This window comes from Zonotrichia albicollis, chromosome 7 (genome assembly GCF_047830755.1).
Source record: "Zonotrichia albicollis isolate bZonAlb1 chromosome 7, bZonAlb1.hap1, whole genome shotgun sequence".
In the NCBI taxonomy this organism is placed as follows: domain Eukaryota; kingdom Metazoa; phylum Chordata; class Aves; order Passeriformes; family Passerellidae; genus Zonotrichia; species Zonotrichia albicollis.
Window position 1 is genome coordinate 34273764 of NC_133825.1, and position 23072 is coordinate 34296835.

Consider the following 23072-nt stretch of genomic DNA (forward strand, 5'->3'; position numbering starts at 1 on the left):
TGCGGGGGCGGCTCCGCCGGTCCCGCCCCCGCCCCGCCGAGGACAACGCGGAGCGCCCCGGCCACGCTCCCGCTGGCACCGGCCGGGCAGCGGCTCCGCGCCGGCCCCTCCGCCTCAGCGGGCACGCGCAGGACGCATGCGCGTCCCGGGCCCGCCGGCGCGCCGGGCATGCGCGGGGGCGGCGGCCGGGCAGCGTCCGAAGGCAGGCGGGCGGCGGGAGCCCGCGGGGCACCGGCGGCCCCGAGCCCCGCAGCCCGGCGGGGGCTCCACCGGCAGCCGAGCGGCGCCGGGGGCCCCCGGGGCGGCAGCGCCCGAGCCGGGCTGTGCCCCAGTTTGTGTCCAATCAGAGAGTGAAGCGCCTGCACCGGGCGGGCGGCAATGCGTAAACAAGCCCCGGGAACTCCTCCGCCCCCCGCGCTCCCCTCCGCGCCGCTCCCCGCGCCGCCCCGCAGCCGCCCCCGCCCGCTGACAAGTCCGGCGAGGCGCGTTCCCGCCGCTCCGCCGCCCTCCCCTCCCCCGCCCGCCCGCCCGCCCGCCCGCCCAGCCGGCGCCGCCCGCGCTGCCACACGCACCCACTCCCGCACACGCCCGCGGGTGCCCGTGGCCTCTGCAGGGGAAGGTAAGGGGCCCGCCGGGGGCAGCCGGGCAGGCGGCGGCGAGGTGCGGATGCGTGCGGGGGGGATCATGTGTCATAACAAGTTGTTGAACGTGACATTGCTCTTGAACTGCGGCGGCGGCGGACGCCGGGCCGCCGCCGAGTAACTTTCTCCTCCAATTCGGCGCTGAGGAGGGAGCCGGCGGCGGCCGGGCAGGGCGGCGGGGCTGGAGCCGACGGGGTGAGAGCGCTCGGCAGAGGCTGATGCCGTTCGCGGTGCTGGCGGCTTCCTGGGGAGACGGCGCGCGGCGCGGCGGGGGACGAGCGAGGGCTCCGCGTCTGGCGCCTGCTGCGGGAGCCGCTGCCGCCCCGGCGAGGATTTTTCTAGCAAGGCGCCGCGGCGGGCGGTGAGCGAGGTGCCGGTCCGAGCATCTCCTCTCGCGGGTAGTTATCCCCGCTGATGCTCCGTGGCGGTTTGGCTCGCTTCCGGCGTGATTAGCTCGGCTTATTATGTAAGATGTCACCGGAGGAGGAGAGGCACAAACCCTCGGTGTGGCGGAGGGGGGAACGCACCGGTCCGCCGCGCCTTGCCCGCTCCAGGTACCGGAGCAGAGCGAGCAGCCCCGGCCCGAAGGGGACGGGAGCTCCCCTCCGCTCGCAGTCTGCCGCTGGAATACGGCTGCTCGCTTTACACGTGGGTTGGGTGTGTTCCCCAAACCTTGCCTTTGAGCAGAAACGTAACCTGTCCTGCTTCGTCTCCCATGTTTAATTGCTTCTATTCTCTCTCAAAGAAAAAAATAAACATGCGAGCATAAAAAAAGTTTAAGAACTTGATTTTTGCTTCCTTTATGTGCATATTTAGTCGATTAATATGATCTGGAGACGATTGAATGAATCATCAGTTCCCTGAAATAAAAGCAAGTGAATCATCTCGCATGCACAACGGAGAGGGAGCATGGTTGGTACCGTAGATAGTGAAAGGTTGGTGTCAGTTTCTGACGCTCGATGGGATGTCAGAAGTACAGACAATGCTCAGAAACCCAGCAGTTTCCTGCGGCTGGTTTGTGAACTGCGAAAGTTTTGCACCATTCAAGTGCAGTTTTTCTGGCTCAGTGGTTAAATGGTAACCTCTTTCTATTAGCAACTTGTTATCCATCATTTTACCCAAATAGTTAAAAGGGGAGTGTAAATGGTAAGAAGTAAGTTACTGTGTTATTCAAAGTGTTTTAATTTAAAATAAAATTTAAACAATAATACCTAAAAGTAGCATCACACTATGTCTATACCCTGAAGCCAGAGACAGATCCCAGATGCTTTTAATCTGGGTTTTGTTTTCCTTAGTTTTTTTTAAGCAAAAATAGTCTCTGTTGAAGTAAAAAACCACATAAATATGTATTTTTAAAAGCTAAGCCAGTTGATTTAATAAACATGTTGGAGTTGTACCTAGATAGACTTCTGTTCCTGGTCCTCTTGTCTGTTGGTGTTTAAAATGGGATAGAGTCTGATCCTATATATAGTTGTCCTTTCAACTGCAGCTTGCTTCCAAAGTGGATTTTTCATCCTCTAGTTTTGGGACACAATCTTCTCTTCCTGTACAGAGGCAGAACTATGAATTTTACAAGATTTACTCAGCATACCTGCCACTGTGAAGAAGCAAAGTCACTATTTCTAGTGGGGAGGTAGTGCTTCACACATCCAACCACCTGGATTTACAGTATAACTGTGTGAAAGTCTTTGTATGTCCTGCTAGTAAACGATTCTGTTTCCTGTGGCATCAGGTGTCCCTTATCACATTGCCTGTGCTTTGTACCTCCTGCCATTCTCCACGTGGGAACAGAAAGGATTGCTTTGGTGTTTGTCACTGCTGGGGCAAAAGGACATGTTATCATTTTTGTTTGTCTAGAACTATGCACTGGCACCTCATAGTATTAATTAGAGTATTAGAGCAGTAAAGTGTGGGAAAATTGTGTTGCTTCGGGGTTCATTGCGTGGATTTTAACATCTCCCTATCAGAAATTCCAAAGTGTTAACCAAGTTAAGACTGCACATGACAGTGAAAGCACTGTATTAGCGAATCTCTTAGGTATGCTGGGTGATCAAGTTAACAAACAGGAAAAATACTGCTTTAGTTGTGCATTTCATTCAATGATCGAATAGCATTAATCTTTATTTATTCAATTTCCTTAAAAAGAAGATAAAAACATACAATGTGTGTGGCATTCTATGTGCCCAGACCTCAGCTGAAAGCAGTAAAGGAGATAATACTGAAAGTGGACGTAACACTCTGCTCAGCTGGTTTTCCTTGCTCTATGGACACTCTAGGATTTAAAGTGGAAATGAAAAACTCTAGGTTTCACTTGTAAGCCTGCAGAATATGCAAAATAAAGTGAGATAAAATGTGTTGGTTTAAAGTTGCTCCTGTGCAGCTCCATTTTTAGGATTGATAAGCAAGTTACTGTGGGATGCACAGAAGGGAAAAGCGGAGGGCAGTGCAGATAAAAGTGAAGTGTCTGAACTTTGTATCTTAATTTTTGCCAAGTTGGGCATACATAGGAATTGTTCTTATCATGACCTTTTGAAAGAGTGGTGCCAACAGCATCTTTATATGTTCTTCCTGCTATCTGAATTAGAACATCCCAGTGAGAAAAAAAACAACAACAACCCAAAAGATTTGTTCCTTTTTGCAGTTTTGGCTGTAAAGACCCTTTTTAAACAAGTACAATAGTCCCGGGCAAAGTTTTGATCATTTCCCGTAGAAGGACATACTGCTGGTGTTGAAAAGGGGAGTCCTTTCTTCAACTATTGAAAACTTTGCACCAAGTACACCTTAGCTTGGGGTTGTTTGTTCCCCAAATCCTCAGTTAAAAAAGAGTCTGGGAAAAAGTTTTATTTCTATTATTAGACTAAATATTTGAAAGATTAAGAAATAAAGTTGATTCTGTATCAGTGTTGTAGCTATCTCTTTTGAGTGATGGTGGGTAGTGCCTTTGAGTGATGGTGGGTAGTGCATTTCTTACAATGAAGCATATTTTCCTGATTATTGTGGTTTTATCTTTAAACTTTTCCAATAGATGTAGTGCCATGAAAAGTAACAGCTTGGCAGTCTCAAAGCCTGAAGCCTGTAATGAGCAGAGCAGGTGTAGCACTGGCAGCCAGCTCCATCAGGCTGTGACAAGTCAGTGTCTGTCTCAATGTGTGTCCATGGGAAATAGAAGTGTTGCTGTCCTTATCAGGATTACTGCTTATAAACCAGAAATTGCTCACTGTCAAGTGTGGGCCCCTTCTGGAATGAAAGTCTTACTTGAGCACTATGGTCTCAATAGCTGCCACTATTAGTTCTTACTTGTGAAACAAATAATTTTGACTGGTTACCTAAAACTGAAACCATTTATTCAATTATTAATAGTGAAATTCATGCATATGTCAGTAGCTTTCCTAGCAGCTAACCAAACTCTTGATTTACTGCTGTGCATTGGTCTTTTTTTTTTCCTGTAATAGAATAATTTTGTTTGCCATTGGTTTATGTACGTTTTGAGATTTGAAAGGAATTAAGAAAGCAGCCTGCTGATTTGCCATAGTACTCCTATTTTCATGAAAGATCTAACCAGGAAAAGACAAGTAAACTTACTTTCTCAGAAGAGGTCAAAGATGAGAATAACAGTTATTGGGAGGATCTTCACTTCCTTGAGATGCTGTTGTGTCAGTAACTGGTGCATCACAGAGAGCTTCAAGTTGCTGCAGTCTGTAGTGGTTCAAGATTTGCCTTCCCCCACTGAGTCTTCACTGGCACTTTTAGAGAGGCACACATGGAGATGGAGCGGAGTGCTGGAGAACAGGTATCCACACTGCAAACAGGGGATGCCTTTCCTGGCTCCTTTGCTCAGCTTCAGCATAGGTTCTTCCACAAGGAGGAAAACCACTCTATGTTCCACAGCAATTCTTATCAGAAAGAACCCTTCCCACACACAGCATACCTGTGGAGATGTAGCAAGAATAGCAGTGCGACCTAAACGGTGAGCAGTGATATTTGCCTGATTCATGGCTGTGATTCTCATTACATGCATGAAGTTGATGGCAGTGTTACAGAATTACTGTCTGTCAGCTGAAGCTGTGAGTACAATCTGATAGCAGCAGGGAGAGCCCCAGTTTGTAATTGCTGTAAAATCGCTCACATCCGGTTTGTTATTCCCATCTTTCAAACTCCACCCTGCACACTTGTTTTGCTCACCTGTTGTTGCAGCTTAGTTTTTGAAATACAAGCTCTTGGGGAACCCCTTGTAATTCAGTCTGACTTTTTGCATTGTGTTACATCTGTTAAAGTCTTTGTGTATAAACAAAATACCTCTAAAGTAAGGGAATCCACATTTTAAGTATTCTCTAGATAGATTTCAGTGCTGGTTACCACTAATCAGATCTGGTAGAGAGAGAAATTCTCTCTGCCACAAAAAAAGCAGTAGATCTTGAGATAAAAGTCTTGAATGATTCTTAGAGAAGTGACACCACTGATTAAAGTGAATGTAATTATATTTATTTCCTTCCTTAAGAAGAAGAATGGAATATGTAAGAAACCAGACTCTTGATTAATTTCGTAGTGAAAACACAGTTCTTCTTTCAGATGAAAGATCATCTCTTAAATAGCCAATATGTGTATTGAATGAAGTTAAAGATGTTTTTTCTTTCACGGTTTTATAAAATTGTTGTTTACTTTTTTTAAGAATCATCAGCTAGCAGCAGAGACAAAAGACCCTTTATATGATATAAATGATATTTTGAGTAAGTATTTTTGGTTGATTCTGGCTGTAGAATTTCCCTGCATACAAAGTGATTTTGAAGAGCTGCTTAATCAAACCAATATTTTTCAGCTTTCCATCTTAACTCTTTTGATATATCATAGATAAAGTAAATTTTAATGCTTTCATCCCAAATACATATTTACTAAAAGTACAAGTGGGGGTTTTTTTTGTGTGGATAGTGATCAGAGAATGCAAATAGATTTACTTGTAATTATGTACTCAGTGACAGTTGGTGCCTTACACAGGCTAGTGTTTAAAATATACTATTGATGTGTAACTCTTATGTATTTATTGCTGAAAACTTAAAATGTAAATTTACATGGGATTAATCTCCAATTCAAAAGTGCCATTAATTGCAGAGAAGCTCTTTCAGTTTATTTATTGTGAAGCTGGGTGAAACCAGTGAGACTTGTAACTGAGGAGCTTTACTTTAACATCTGCTTCTCCAGGTGTAGCAGCTTTAGGTACATCCACTAGTACAATAGGGAAAACCACACAAACTGTTGGGCATGCAAACTCTTCTTCAGGTTTTGAGCAAAAGCAGCAAGCAATGAACCAGGGCTGCAGTTCCAGAAGACATCTACAGCCACTGCTCAGAAGAAGGGAAGTGCTGCTGCTATGGCTTATACTCTCTGAGCCCTGGCAGTCATTAAACCCCCAAATTAGACTTAACTAAACCACCAAGAAACTAGGGAGAAGTTTTCTGCTGCTCTAGGGTATTAAATGGACTTAGAGGTGGATCAACAAGCTCCAGAGTGGTGCTTCCCTTCTTTTTGGTACAGCTGGTTGGTTAGATCAGCTCTGCTGTTCATCTAAACATAAGTTTAGGCCAAATTTGGAACAGTTGCTGTAAGTTTGTTTCTCAGTTATGGCAATGAAATGGCTCATTGGATGAAAAGTGTGGTTATCACCTACATTAAAAAGGGGACATTAGTATGGTTAGGAATTCTGAGGTAGTGCTCTGTCCTGGGCAGAAAGCAAATGGATCATTCCCTCCCAGAACACTGAAGCCTTAGCTGGAGTGTCACCACTCACTAAAGACAGTATCTCCAGTTACATCTATTAACTTTGATATCCAGAAGATCTGTGATATCTATTAATTTTGATATCCAGAAGATCTGTGAACTCTCATTTCCACATTTGACTTGGTGATCATAACTAAGTGGGGGTTTCATTCTGGCACTGGAAGTCTTTGCTAATATGTGTGTAACATTGAGAGAATAGCATAAATAGAACAGCATATATGAAGAAAACAGTTCTCTAATATTTACTGAGGGTAATCTCTTGTCTTCCTTTTTTGGATGCTTGCTAGGCTGCTGCACTGGCAGTGTGTTTGGGTCACATGGACAAGAGCTGCTGGAGCAAGTTTGGTGTTCTGTGGTTCTGGACTATGAGATACAAACTCTGCATCTGATTTCTTTCTTGGCAAAGGAGAACCCTCCCAACTCCTCCCATCCACCTGTTTTACACCTAGATTTCACAAGCATGTCTGATAAATAAAGAACATTTGCAAACATCTGCCAAACATTGGACTTTTGGATTTATAGCTTCCATCTTTTGAAGTGGGTGGGTAATATGAAAGAACACTGACAGATAATATACTGATTGAAATTTCTTACAAGGGATGATAGCTACTTACCATGTAATTTTTACTGGATGTTTTCAATGGAAGTGTCTTGACTCTCACGAATCAAAGGAGGAATCCATAAAAATACAAATAGTTTGAAACATTATCTTTAGCTGATGGAAACTGCTGTAACTCTAGCTTCAGTTTATCCACTTGACTTTATGTCAGTACTGAATATGCCTGTAGACAGAGTAACCACAAGTACTGCTTGTACTTACTTTAGTTAAGTTACCATAGACCTTGCCTCAAATTGCTTATAAATTTGTCAGTTATTAAATAATTCCAAGAACAAGATTAGGGAGTAGTCATTTTGCCAAGTGTAAAAATGTTTTTGGTAACCTTTTCATTAAGCCAGGATCTCAAATTTTATTTCATTATTGCCCTTGTATTATAAATGTAATTTTTCCTGTTCTTGTGAAAATAGAAGTGTTTGATCTAAGTATAAGCCTTTGAAAAAAATATGTTTATAAATGTTCTTAGGTGAGGTTGGTGGGAGTTCGCCCATGACATTTTCCAAAGACAGTATCTGCAGCCAAGTCATTGAGTAGAACTTCCCTGTTCTTTGTTCCTCCTTGAACAGCAGAGAGAACAGGCAAAGAACCTCTCTTTCACTTCAGTGCTTTCTGGCTTGGTATTGATTCTGTTTATTCACAAAGGTGAAGTCTGTTTGACAGGTGCAGAAGTCAAACTGCTGACAGCTTAGACTGCATGGAGCCATAGTAACTCAGCAGGAGAATTCCTGTATTTTGGGAATGATTAAGTATAAAAATTAAACTGTTCTAATATAGCTAAAGGGCCAAAATGTTAGGACATTTCTTATTTTAGGTTGTTGGTGTGATTGTAATTTATCCATTGTAGTGCTTCTCACTTCTGTTCTTAAAAGACTTTCTCCCCAGCATCCCCTTATCATCTGGAGGCAAATGTAGAATGGGCACAAGAGGAATGTTGCAGGAAGACAAAGGATAGTCAGCTCAGGGAAGTGAATACTGCCTTGGAGGACTAGTATCTGCCTGTCTTGGGTACTAAATTACTATTTTTTGCCAGGTAGGTAATATAGGTCAGGGGTTCACAGATGGCCTTTCATTTTTAACAGATGTGAGACACATTGCAGCCAAATTGGGCCTTGTTTCGACATCACCAGTACAATCAAAATTGTGTGAAACAGAGCTATTTACTCAGTCCTGAGTGTCCTGATAAGCTGAACCTTTGAACATCAGGTGTATGGAAATAAAGAGTACTTGAAACAGTTTGGACTTAGACTTCTCTGTCTCCCTTTTCTGTATCTGTAAATTATGGCTTACAGAGTTGTCTTGTTGAATAGGTTGTGGAGAATATTCTTTTATTACTATTTGGGGAGCAATACTGAAATACTGGAGGAATGAGTGAGTATAACTGTGTGTGATATCAAATACCTGGGAGTACAATACTAAAAAAGTGTGTAACTGTCTTTTATACAGTTTTTTTTGGTAGTAAATATAATATTAAAACCAATGCTGCAGTTCACATATGTACAAAGATGCAGATTTTTTTTCTCTGGAATTCTTTTGAAGCCTGTAATTTTTACTGATGTTATAATGATCTCAGCAGGGCCCATTTAGGTATGGAATTCTGTTGAGTTTGGCCTCATGGATATATATAAGAGATTGGTTTTGTCTAAAGGTTGAGTGTTTAAACAAAGGAATATAATGCACAAATTGAATTCTTGGAGAGACATTAGTCATTCAGGTATATTTTTCCATAACATGCTTGGGTGTGCTGCTTGGAAGTACAAAGGTGCTATTTTATTTCTTAAAGGAATTATGCATTGAGGTGCATCTGTGTAATTTTTAAACATATGTAAGCTCCTGCTGCCCAAGCTTGAAGAAACTGAGAAGATATCTGATTATGTTTGGTGTAATATAAAGACAGAGTGTATTAGCTGTGGCTCAGTGCCATGGTAACACCATTAGGTTTTACCCTGAGCAGAACCTGACTAGAATATGGTTTCTAGTCAGCTTCCAACACAGACATCTTTCTACTAGTAGAACCATCTTGCAACTTTTCTTGTCTTTAAAACAAACAAGATTCATCAAAGATACTTCATTAAAGAAAGTGGTTTTTAGGAAGCTATGGTAGCGATCCTGTGGATAAGTTCTGAATGGAATTTGCATGAAGAAAGGCAGAGTTTAGTGTAAGTTTAGGACAATAGAAAGAAGCCCACGATACTTGAACCTGGACAATGCAGAGCCTTCTCTAATGCATCAGTGGGTGTGATGTTATTGATTGTGCTTATTGGAGTAGGTGAAATTTATATTGTTCAAGCAATAAACCCTCACATTCCTTGAAAGTTGCAACTGACACTTAAGTGTTGATTCCTGTACTGTAAGAAAAGCATAAACATTGCTGAGCAGCCTGCATTGAGTGAAGCCTCAGAAGTTTTTTTTGCAGGAGCTCTTTTTAGGTTAGAGTAGATCTGATAGCTCAGTGTGGTGGTGCTGTAAGAGTGGTAGAACATTGGCCTTAATGATTGTGATCATTCATTCAGATACTGGACAGTGGTGTTGCATAAAGTGTTACTTTGCATCTCACAAGATAATTGAACTGCTAAATTACAATCACTTCTTTCTGAGCACCTTTATTTCTAAGTATTTTGTGGGCTGCACAGGTTTTAAATAGTGACGAGAAAAACTGATGTTCCATTGTTGTTCATTTTATCATGGTACCGTGAGCAACGTTCCCTTGGAAGTCACCAGCTCTGCAGGCCTCAGTCTCTGGACCTACACCAAATACAAGGAAAGCAGTGATTCCATTTAAGTTAAACAGGGCATGGAAATCCAACTGCTGACTGTGCAGTTGCTGCTCATGTCCTATGTACCAAAATTAATCAGGAACTCCAGAACTTTTTTTACTGATACTAACACAGGAAAAAACCTTTTAAAATAATCTCTTTTATAACTTGCGCTTTTATTTGCTCAGAACATGCATAGGTGCAGGAGGAGATGTTCAGGCTGTATTTCTTCTCTAGAGGAAAGGCAGTAGATCAGATCTTAGCAGTACCTGCATAGTTAGGATGTCCCTGCAGGAGTGGACTGCATTGCAATTACCTGCACCAGACATTACTGGACTTGTTAAGAGTCTTCTTCAGAGTTGTATTCCTGTAAGCAAATAGGTGCTAAACACTTTGATTTGAGGGGGGGAAAGGGGGAGTGGGGGCAGGAGTTGCTGTCTATGTAAGCAAATGCTTACATCATTTGTTTTTTGGGTCTCATGCCTGTGCTTTTCTCTGCAACACTTCTGAGTTAGCAAGGCTTCCTATTCAGAGGCGTGTTTTTTCATTGTCTTTTTTCTTTTCTTTGCATGTTCCTTCTTGTTTCACAAACACAAGCAAGAAGTAGAAGATAAATTTTGGAATAAGAAGAAACCAGTGTATGCTGTAAAGAAATCACAGAAGGATTGTTCAGAAGAATCTAGAGTTCAAGTTCTGGTATGAAGTTCTAAATATTTTCCTTGGAATTCAGGTCACTGTCTGCTCTGCAAGACAAACCTATCTTAGCATAGATTATAGCATGTAAAATAGTTCATTGAGCTAGCAAAGATCACTTTTTACTAGAAAAACTATGTATAAATGTGTTCTGACTGGCATAGCTCCTACTCTGTTGTACATGGTATCTACTAAGATATGTTTCATCCTTTAACCAAATGAAGTATCTTATATGTAAGAAAACTTCTTTTGTATGGAAACTAGCCAAAAAGTCAGGTCAACTTTCTAGTGCTAGATTTTTGCCACTATTGAAAATGTTTTGAGTATGATTTTTTTTTCCCTAAGCTGTAGAAAGGAAAACCATTTTTAAATACTACTTGAGATGCACTCTTCAGTCTCCACAATATAAAACAAAAGACAATTCATTTTTTAACACTGAAAATGTTGAAATATTGCACACATTTAAAGAAAGCTGTATCATTTTTCACCTAGAAAATACCTTGGTCTATTTCTGCCTCTGTTTTCACTGAAGGCACTAGCAAGCATTCCTGCTAATTTAAGGGCTCACAATTTTAATCTGTTATACTTATTGCAGAAGTGCTAAATTTAAATCTGTGAATTTGCACAAAGCAAGAAAAAGGGTCTTTCATTTAAAATCAGATGGTTAAAACACAATACATTTTATTTAAATTTAGAAAACCTTAATTGCTCTTTTTTTCACCTTCACTAAAATGACATATTTTTTTACTTTTAATTACTTCCAGAATTGTGCTGTGTAAAGACTCATCAGACTAAAAGTTTACTGAGTGCAATCAGTCACCTAATCCCAGAGAAATGGCTTGATTATTTTTAAACTTATGTAGATGAACTTTCTGGTACAATTTCAAAACCTTTGAAATTGCAAGACAGAAGACTGGAAGGAGTCTGTGTGTGTTTTCCAGGCCCATGTCCTAGGTGTACTTTCATAAAAACACCTGTTCAGTATCCACTGCACTGCAATTCAAGCCATGATCTCACTGTTTCTAAGTGCCAACTTCAGCTGGTGTAAAGTGCTACTACCAGAAGCTTGTTAGTTCTGTTTTCAGTGCAGCCAGAAAAAAGAACAGGGAGCAGGGAGAGGAAAAACTCATAGAAAAAATTAGTTTAAGAAGATGACACAGATCCTTGAGTAATGAGCAGTGCTTTGGTAAAAATGAAATGGAAACATAATGTGGCACTTTTCTTACAATAATGTAATCATGATTTCTCTACAACAGACATTTGATTCAAATGTTAGAGTCAGCTTAATTATGAATCAAAAAAGCATCATAAAGGAGGTGGAAGCAAAACAATGAAAATGGGGAAGGCTAAGCTTTCATGTCCTTCCACACTTAAAACTGCAGAAAGAACTCTGCAGTGTTCAGTTTTTCATGAGGGAAACAGCAGAAAATATCACAAGGGAGTAATTCTAAAATTGATATATTCCATATGAATGTAATTAAGTTCCCTGACATCAGACGAGTTCAAATAGAAGTCTTAGACACTTCCATGTGCATATTCCAGAGCTAAGATCTAAGATAATAAAATAGAAGAATAGGAAAGATAGCAAAAGAGAAATCACTATGTAGAAACTATTGGTAGGTTCTGTTTACAGAGTGCCTCATTCTTCCCTCACAAAGCACAGAGTTCTAAAGGAGTTTTGAAGGGTCATGGTATAATCAGCTGCCTGTGTCAAGGGGACACAAAAGAATGAAGGTAGTCCTAGATGAATGGGCAATGGGAATATCAAGCAGTTGTTGAATTAAATTGATTCAGTGGTTTTTAATGCTGTGATCGTCACTCATTCTGAACTTGATTCTAGCAATTGCACATCAAGAAGGATGCAGAAATCTTTAAAGTTCTATAGAGAAAACCTAAAAGAAAGATAGAGTTCTTGGAACACATGCTTTATCATGGATGACTGGGGGCACAGCTTAGTAAAAGTAAAGCTAAGGTGGCACTTCCAGACAGTAATCGAGCCATCTCTTGATATTATCTTTCATTAACTAAATGGAAAAATTTGAGATAAAGTAAGTTGTATTCAAAACCAGATTATTCAGTCTAGTTGATTAAAAGAAAATAAAATTACCGTATATTAGCAAATGAGGTAATAAAAACCAGAGTAATTCAGACTACTATTAGGTATTTTTAATTTCTTTTAGCATTTGAAACTAGTGATGATTTTTGTAAATCACTCTTTACAATAGAAAATTAAGAAGGATGCTTTAATCAAAATAATCTGTTGAACTACAGGAGAAAATATTTTTAGTGCAACTCAGATTAGATGATTGGCCTTTTTTTACTTGATACGTATTACAGTAAAGGTTCTGCAGTCTTTGTTGTAACTTTTGGAAGCTTAATTGCACGCAGTCCTGGCAGAGAGTTCTTTGCACAATTACCTGAAATTCTCCAGAATTCAGATTGCTATTTCAGAAAAAGCAGAACAGAGACGTCTGTAACAAAAAGACAGCAGGATGAAATTTATCAGGTGAGACATTTTCAAAGTGCAACATATCTAGTGTGGTTTGTCAGCACTTTATAAAGGCATGATAGGGTCCCTTGTAAAATACCTGACTACTTAAGTTTTAAATGGTCTTTTATGTTCTTTTTCGATGAGTAGTATTCAAAAAGTATGTGGAAAGTAAAGCAACAGCTGCTCTGCAAAAGATAGCCCTGGGATACAAGGGAGAGCTGTGTACTGTATTTGCATAACATGTTGGTCTCAAAGTAGGTTAGACATCTGCTTAGCCATGAAGTTTTCTGTAAAAACACTGTTCCTTGTTTGTTCTGTATTAAACCCTTCTCCATTTATATTTTTATGTTATTTAAAAATAAACCTAGAAAAGATGTGTTGTTTTAACCATTAATAAAAACAAACCAGCTAAGGTGCAGAATGGTCCAAGATCAGCATTCCAGAATTCTTTCAGAAAGAAGAAAATCAGACTCGATTGAATGGCTCATATTTATTTTTAAAATAAGGTTAGAGGAAATAAATATTGTGTGGAATTGTATGCCCAGCTTCCCTAAAGTAACACAGGGGTGTATGTTGTGTAAATAAAACTAGCATATGCTTAGGAGCCATAAAAAGTCAGGATTCTTATCTTTAAGGCTCCTTCTCTTCATTGTGGCAATTTTTTTCAGACCACCGACACAAAATAAATATTTTTTTTATGATCAATAAATATCCCTGTTACTAACCACATTCTTTAAGCCATCTTTTTACAATATTTCAGTGGTATGCAAGATAGAGCTTTACTTCAGATGTGCAGTAATCTTTAAGCCCCTTTAGGAGATTCTCCGTGTGCTCCAAGAAGTAGATTAAACTAGTTCTTCTCTATTCATAATATTTTTCATATGTGACAGTAAGGCAGTGTTTATTTTAAGAGTCAAAAGCCACAGGTTCAAATCCCCTTAAAGTCAGTCGGGAAAATTGCTTGCAATGACTTCTGACTTAGACTCTACGTTGGATTTCTATTTTACCCATAAAATTTATGTATGAAAATTTAATGCAAAATGGTTTTTATTTTTGATGTAATACAGCATTTTAGTGCTCAATGAGAGGACATTAAGAATATTCAGTAATACAAATGGTACCTTTCTATGAATTGCAGTAAAAGCAACAAGCATTTAGTGGGATGACACCCAAAAATACTATCATTTGTATCTAGTATATTCTCAGTCTTAAAGATATTTAATAACTTGATATCAATATCTGTCTGAGATTATGCCATAAATCTGTATGGCTTCTTGTAAAGCATTTATTACCATAGACATGAAACATCTTCCTGTAATGTAAACAATGTCCCTAACATCTGTCACAATCTTTTCACACATCCTCTTCCCTGGGTGAGAAGCATGTGCAGTTCATGGTATGTTTTGGTAGAATTTTTGTGTTTAGTTTGGGGCAAGTCCGTTGACAGCATTTATGTTGATAACTCATAATCAGTGTACAGCGTTACACAAAATTATTCTCATTATGCTAATTGACCTATAGGCAGAGTAGAAACCGAGCTGGATGCTGCCTAGGTAAGGACTTCATCTGGCACCCAGCCCACTCCTGCATTGTTTGCATCCCTCAGAGATGTTGGTCATGTCATACCATGCCCATCTGCATCTGGCCATGGAGAAATGGGACAGCCCATATCTGCTTGTAACACAAGTACAGGCGTAGTCACAAGTGTGCATAAACACCCAGTTCCTACTCATACATCACTGGGCAGCACAGCAGAAAGGTGGGAAATCATTCCTTTTGTTTATTATGTTGTTTTTGTGGATTAAGCTCAGTGGGCAGCTAAGCACCACAAATTGCTCACTCACTCACCCCAAGCCCCTGTGAGATGAGGGAAGAGAAAAACTAAGAAAATTTGGGCGTTGAGGTAAAAAAAAAGTTTTAAAGTTTATGAAGTGAAGGATGGATGAAAGATGAGAGGAAGGAAAGAAAGCAAGTGGGGCAAAAAGTTACTGTCCACATTCTGCAAGAGGACTGATGAATATTCAGTTCCAAGGAAATGACAGCTAACATCCCTAAGGCCCCTGTTATTCCTTATCATGACTGAATGTGGTGTTACATGGTATGAAATATCTCCTTGCTTAGTTCAGATCATCTGGTTGTATCCTCTACCAATGTATTGCACCTTCATTGTGGTAAGAGTGAGAAAGAGACAAGGGCTGTGTGCTGGCCAAGCACTGCTCTGGAACAGGCAGAACCTCAGTGTGCTGTCAGCTCTGTTTTGGGCAGGTAACTAAAAGACCATATGAGCTGCTGGGAAGAAAGTTAATTCTGTCCTAGCCTAGCCCAGTACAGTTATTTAGCAAGAGGACTTAGGAAGCATTTGAGACTTAAGCTATAAAAAGCCATAGAGAACGTCTGAATAACAAAACATTTTTCAGGAAGGAGGAACACAGCATTTTATAGATAACCTTAGTGCTTTTGAACACATTTCATAGGTCACATGGTGCAGGAGATGAATATTTCTAACTCAAACTGAGAAGGAAATCTGCACATAAAGGATATTCAAGGTACATGTTTGTGTGTCCCATTGAAGTTGCTCAAGAGTTGAAAAATAAGAGTTTATGTTTGTTTTGGACAAAAGTTTGTATTTAGGTCAGTAGGTACTCTGTTTCATTCCTCTCACTGCAGAAAACAGACTACTTATACAATTGTGTGCATTACATAATCCTCAGCTTTCTCTACTAGAGTATCAATTTTCTCATGCAGGAGTCTTGTGGATGTTTTGACTAAATATCTTATGTTTGTGCCAACTCCTGTCTAACACAATGCATTCCTTTTTTAGAGAAATGAGATATGAAAGATCATATTTGGCATTAGTCTGGTGGAACTGAATTTTTTGCTGGAATCTACCAAGTTTTGCAGGTTTACTGTGAGTGCTGTTTTGGGAATAGAGAGAAAAAAGGTACTGTTATTTTTGTTGACACAGAGTCCATAGGGATGTAAGCAGTCTAGTGTTCCTCATGTGAGTAGTTTTCTTTACATAATAATGTTTGAAAATTGTGTGAAAACTTTATTCTTTATTCTTTCTTGACCTCTGCTCACATGCTAGTGAAGTGAGTCCCTGACTCCATTGTGAAGTAGAGCGTTTGCTTGAGAGCTTATGAAGTATTGGAAATACTTTAGACAGAAGATACTTAGTGTCTAACCATTGGGATTTTGGGAGGTCTGAGGAAGGGACTAGAAAAAGAACACAAATTTGGCAGTCTCAAATGAGCAATTTCTGCTTGTGCAGTGATCACAACCTAAGCAAACATAACAAAACACCCTTGGGACTATAATGGCATCATTTTGGTTTTAGGACTGAGAAGGGAAGCAGAGCAGTGGACCAGAGGACCTCTTTGATTCTGAATAGTCCACAGGCTTCCAGCACACTTGTATTAGATAATGCACTGGAATTTTCTCACATAAGAATGACAGGAGTTAGGAGTGACACTTTGTTCTCCCAGTTATCAATGCACTGAGGGCACTGATGGTATTCTTTATTTGGTGTCTTCAGCCCTGGTGATTGGGAGATTGTGGTACTTGTGCGTGTGTGGAATGAGAGTAGTTTGCAAGCACACTTCTAACCACACTGCAAGCACTGTAATGATGGAGATATTATATTTAAACCTCACTGTAGAGTGACTCTGTAACAGTATTCTTCTATTTCCAACCAAAAATACTTTCAGTTAATTACAAACATAAAACAGTATTTCTGTTTCAGTGATTATTAATATTAACTGCTGCTTTGTAAATGAGCATAACTGTGCATTTTTATTTCCTTTTTAGTAAGTCATGTATAGCTGTAAAACCCTATATCAGCTCTAGATGTGTATTAACAATCAATCTCTTCATCACAGCAGAAGTAAAAGTACATTTAAATAAATCATGGAGACATAAAAATAACTTGTTTCAGGAAGTCATGATGGTATTGTGTGGGATTAGGCTGTGTAAACAGCAATATTCATGTTCATGAGATGTTTCTTAATATGAAAAAGATGAGTTGATGGGTCTGAATCTTAACCATCTTAAGTGATCGTTTGCTCTTGCTTAAAACCAAATTCAAAAATGCAATTAAAACAAAAAGTTCTGTTTCAGTCGCAACCGTTTAAAATTTTGTATCTATAAATACACAGACACACACTATATAAAGGCATGAAGTTCTGAAGAATCCAGCTTTTTATCTTCAAATATTGCATCTTGCAAAATGTTTTACTTGCCTCCATATGCTGAGAATTTGAGACTTAACTTAGTTTTAGAACAGGATTGGTAAAAAATTATCTGCCAATATCTTGACTATTTTCAGGAGCTGGTATCAAGAGCAGTATGAGCCAAAATGTAGGCTAAATGTTCAGTATGGCTATTTTTTTAAAATAAAATATCTCACCTCAGAGATTGGCTGTCTGGTTTAAATGCATGTCAAATTAACATTCAGATGAAGACTAATGTTGTGATTAACACATTGTATTGGAATTTGAGAGTTGGAGGTTTAATTCCTAGGCAGTCATGTCTTCCTGTGTTGCTGACATCAAAAATTATTAGGAAATAGCTAGAAATATTTTAGTCTTTATGTAAAACAGGCTCAGTAATACATCCTTTTCTTAACACAGTTTATATTGTAGACTTTTTAGAGCAGATGGACTCTCTAAAGGGTATGTTTCCACTGCAGCTGAAGGTATTAGCTAAATGGATATATTTGGATATATTTGCCCTAAATGTAATCTAGCCAGTTTTGTTAAATACCAATAAAATACTGTCAGGTGTTTCAGTAAATGGGACCCAGCTTGCCCTGGAGCTTGTGTGACTAGATTATGCTGATATATCTGCTCACTTCTGTTATTAATGGGGTTAGCTAGTTCAAAGAGTGGATCTGCTTTTCCCTTTCAAAAAACAAATTATTTTCTTTTTAACAGCTTTTGTTTTACTCCTTTACTAAATACTGCAGTCAACCTTTAGATTTTCTTTTGATTTATTTTCTCATAGAGGCAGCAATTTTCCATCCTCTGTCTTCCCTTGGCCCTCTCTGCCCCAAAATACACAGGCTGTTCCTTTGTGCACAGAAGACCCAAAGGCACACACCTCTGTGGCTGTTTTGCTCAACAGAGCTCTTTTACTGGGCAGTGCTAGTTGCCCCAGAATTCCCAAGGTGTATGATTTCCTTGGTGCTTTCAGAAAAGCAGAAAACAGACCTAATTAAAGCTTGAGTCCATGGAGTTGTGCCCAGATCTCCCTAGAGCTGGATTGTGATAATACATAGCCTGGACCCTAAATTTGGCTACCCTCATTCTCATCCTTAACCATGCCCAACAGAGAGCCCATTTCCAGCCTGAATTATCCACTTCTGCAATGGCAGTCTCCTCTAGGACAGTTGGGTTGTAGGTGTTCTAAAGTCAGGTAGTGACCTGAATATAAAACTTAGTTGATTGAGTAGAATTCTGTACTGTGAAAGGACATCTTCTGGAATTTGAGATTATTGAGTTTTCCTCTTTGAGAAGAATTCAGACTCCTCTTGCATAAATAATATGGAATAACATCTCTACCCCAAAGCTATACTATTTTGAAAACACAATTATTTCTCAGGAAGCTACATCTGTTCATCAGATTTTGAGTTAAAATTTAGTGCCTCTAAGAAATGGAGCAACCCACAGAAGCAGGGGGATGCAGAAGGGACATGAGAAATGGAAAAACTTGAATGAAGGGGGAAAAGGGGGAAATTGGGCCATGCAGAGCAGCCATTAACCCAGTTTAACAGGACTGTGTATTTTGCTGTTATGCCCTATTCCAGGAAGCTTACTATAATGGTAGTTTTGTCCTTAAATTAGTAGCTTTTCCATAATTGAATTTTTTAGACATGTCATGGAGCAAATGGGAATGGACACAAAGCTGCTGTGCGATCTGATACCAATCTGTGCTGATCTTTAGGAGAAGCCAGTGGGTTTGTTTAGCTGACATTATGGTGCTCAGCACAGTGGATCCCAATGGGTAATGCAGACAAGGAGGTGACAGAGGCAGTGCAGGCTTGGGTGTGTCCCAGGTAACCACTGGTCTCAGGAGAGACCAAAGTCGTGGTGTGAGAGCAGAGCCCAGCACTCACCATGGCATTCTCCTCTGACACAGCTCAGACCCAGCTGGGGTGACCAACACCTTATACACTTCCTGTTTGCAGGTAGCCTAAAACTGCATGAAATGAACATATTCCTGACCTTTTGAGTAATTCTGGTTGGTATTTCGCAGCATCCCTGAATCACTGAGGTTGGAAAGGATCTCTGGAGCTCATCTATTCCATGTCCCCTACTGAAAGTGGGATCAACAGATGAGATTGCTCATGACCTTATCCAATTTGGTTTTGAAAGTTTCCAGTGATGGAGGCTCCACTTACCTTTACTGTTTCCCACAGTTACGAGTTCATTGTTCTTTGGCCACTAAGTGCCATTTAAATTGGCTCCTGTGTACATCAGTGACAGTGATTTGGAAAATAACACCATTGAGAGGTCATGTTCATAGCAAGGATGTTTGCTCTAACAAACATAGTAAAATTGTCTTTTTTACTGTGTAAAAATTGTATGTGAAGATTTGGCCAGGTGTTCCTAAAATCCAGGCAAACTATGGAGTTACTTTTTCCATCTTTATAAAAGTGACTGGATGCAATCTATCTTCAACAAACCAGTACACTTTCCATTTCTCTTTGTTATGACTATCTTTGTTAGGTGGTTTTGTTAACACCACATTAATTGCACCAAAAGCATTACTTTGCAGGAGTATTTTTGAGTCTCTACTGAAATTCATTTGCATTTCCTTATTGACTGAGGGACATTAACATAAAATAGGATTATAAGAAACCAGTTTCAGTACCTCATCTTAAGTTTTCAACGGTTGTTAAGTGTTTTATACTATTAACTGACATATAAAGAAAAAGGCAGGGTAAAGGTATTGCTTCACTGGTACAAATGTTAAGAAAAACAGATGCAATGAAGAAAATTGTACAATAGATTTTAAATATATCAGGTAAAACTGTGAATTACTATTTTATTATTGGAATTATCTGTTTTAGACATATTTTGTAACAATGGTTTCTGTCAGGAATTGGGTAAGTTGATGCATAATGGAAGACACAGCCCCCAAATACATATTTTAGTTCCTGACTGATAGAGGGTTATGTTGGCACCAGTGTTTCTGACAAGTTTAAAAGACACAGGATAAAACATTAGACAGAATTCCATATTTCTCAGCAGGAAAAATGTAAATCTCCTTAATTTTATTCCTACTGAGCTGAGGCAACTGAGGTCTTGTATTTAACTGTGAATTATTAAATAGACAGCATGATGATGATAGGAGCAGACTGTGTGTTACATGTATCAACAAGTTCTCATAAGCCAAATTCCTTGTCAAAATTTCATATTCCCATCTATGCATTTGCGATAAAGGGAAATAATTTTAAGAGTATTATGCCTTTTACTCTTAAAAGCTTCCCAAGGATATTAGATTATGGAATGGAGTGAGATTTGCCATATAAATTGATAGGTAAAACCTTCTAGCTTCATGCCTCTAGAACCTAAAGTTATTACAGCACTGAAGAAAATAGTCACATCTAAAAAAACTCAGTAAAATGCACACAGATTGTAGTAATGTAGAAAGGTCAGAAATTGGATATCTTTAGCATAGTTTGTCATTTGCTTTGGAAAACCATTCTTGAAATGTATTTAACATTTATGGGAGCTCAGTTCATTACAAAATGTGAAAAATTTTGCAAGTAAAAATGTTTGGGGTATGTGTGTGCTTTTTCAAGTGTGTTGATACAGTGAAAAGTCAGCTGGAAATCTGAAGATGAGCTGTTATGTTTGTGATAAATCTCATCTCATAGAATCTCTTAGTGTTTGACAGTCACTATAGAATATGGAACTCTTGCAGCACAGCTTAGAAATAGCAGTGAGGTATGAAACAAAAGTAAAGAATGATGCATTCTCTCTACTGACTTACACACCTTTTTACTGTATGAGGAGGACTGTTACATATATCTGTACATTCCTGCATGAATTTCCAGATTAAAGCTTGATGAAAACTGATAGTCACAATTTTAATAAGCACTGTAGGCTTGCATGGACTCTGGGCATGCGTAGTGAAGCAAGATAGTAATGTTTATACAATCCAGGCCCAAAGATGTAACATAAATATTGTTAACCTGCCATGTAAGTATAGATATCCCTGCAGGGCAATTTAGTGATTTTAGTAAGATTGTGATTCTTTGTGAGGAGGAAATTAAGATCTGTTTCTCTGTATACAGAACAGGATTCTTAATACAATGATCCAATTTGTACATTTGTTAGATGTTTTCATTAAGTGTTATTGTATATTTAAGGACCAAAACAGGTATTATTTCGTTGTATTCAAGCATCTTGATTTCTAGAAGGGCTTTGCCTGTACTGGTATGCATTTTAGACTCAAAAGCATGTAATTTCCTGAAGTATTAGCTACATTTCTCACCAACGTTTTTTTCCTTCAGAATTTTGTAGCCAAGTAGTCCACAATCATGTCTAGTTGATGAGACTGGACAAGTTCAAAATGTGAGAATGAGCTTCAGCAGGCAGTACAATTTTGTAAAAGTAGGATCATGTATATTCTTTGTATTCTGAGAAAGACTCAGCCCTGCTCTGTCAAGAACCCTAAAAACAGGGAGTCCAAACTGCCACAGCCTAGTCAGCTAAAAGCCACATGATCTCATTAGCACTGCACTAAATCCAGACTTCCAAGTACTACAAGAGGAAGTTCAAGATGCAGGGATGGTAAACGTGGTCTCTCAGTTTCTCGTTGATTTTTTTTTTTTTCATTCAGTTAAATGCACATAAACCAAGAATATGCTGCTTACATGCAGGCAGAGTCTGAAGGCCAGGATTCTGTAATTACAAAAACAATATCAAGCTTATTTTGCATACTCGAGAATTGTTTTATACATCTTTTCTTTAGAAAACTCCCTTATGATATTGTTAGCATTTATACAAACTTCTTTAGTTGCACACAGTCATGGAACTAAGGCTGGGCAAACCAGCAGTCAACTTCCTAAGCTAATGTCACTGCAGAACTGGCAGATGATGCCAAGTTATGGGCTGATTGCTCACTTGAGAATAGGTTCTGGCTAGAATCCTGAGTTTGTCTCTCCTCAAAACTAGCACATTATTCACATGAAGAATCAACTAAATGTATCAGTTTTGCTTAATTGTTACCTTTAGTATAGTGGATAAAAATCATTAGAATTTCAAGATGATGCTTTCTGTGAAATATTACATGCAGTGACTTTCATTTGTTAATGTGAACTGTTAAAAACATCTAAAATACTTAAAGAGCTTTTATTTTTGCTTTTACTTATGGAAGGTTTTTATCTAACTTAGTAGGCCAAATTCCACAGTGACTTTAGTCATATGATTAGATGGACAGGATCACATGGAACATGTTGCTGCATAGACCTTGACTCTCTATATACATATATATGTTAAATTGATGTCAAAAAAGATCACAGGAGATGTGAAGCTTGGTATCTTGGTCTGCCCCCTATTTTCTCTTAGTTTATCCAGAAGAAGCATTCTCTGTTTCACAATTTGAATGCACAGGTGTCTGTGTTAGGTTTTCTCAGGCAAAGCTGACTGTTTCAATGGGCTGACAAAGTGGCAGTTCCCATGAATGAGTCCCATGCAGTTCAAATGAAATGGAGTCCACCAAACATTGTGTTACTAATTTAAAGGTTTTATTCTTGAGAGAGCTGCAAAGAGAACTCCTGTTGAAAATCAATTGAAATAGAGTAGTTAGCTCCCTAAGACATTGTGAATATCCTTAATTTGTCTTGTAAAAGATAAGGCAATTTGGTTGCTACTTTTCTATCTCCCTTCAAGCCTGTTTGTTTTCTGGTTCTGCCATCATAACAGTCATGAGTAGATTTTGTTGAGGATTGCTTTTGCTGAGCTTATTGACGTTTTAAATTTGTTTTGACTTAAGAGCTAGTAGCAAGTCTTGTTTTTAATTTGCAGTGCAAGTTGATTGCATAATTGTGAAGCTGTTTGACATGTGTGATACAATTTGATTTGCATTCCTGCCAGTTT

At 39.3% G+C, this 23072-nt stretch overlaps 1 protein-coding gene across 4 annotated transcripts in view; it reads left to right on the plus strand.

Moving 5' to 3' along the window:
- The first annotated feature begins 477 nt into the window (after positions 1–477).
- The window catches only part of PCGF5 (polycomb group ring finger 5), a 65666-nt gene continuing 43071 nt past the window's right edge, over positions 478–23072 (plus strand). The window contains exons 1-2 of one of the 4 annotated variants that reach the window (XM_014275684.3): positions 478–619; positions 10380–10478. The gene's annotated coding sequence lies outside the window, so the exon portion shown is untranslated. Of the gene's footprint in view, positions 620–10332; positions 10479–23072 lie in introns of those variants that run through there. The other 3 variants (XM_026799584.2, XM_014275685.3, XM_074544980.1) reach the window with 3 other exon arrangements.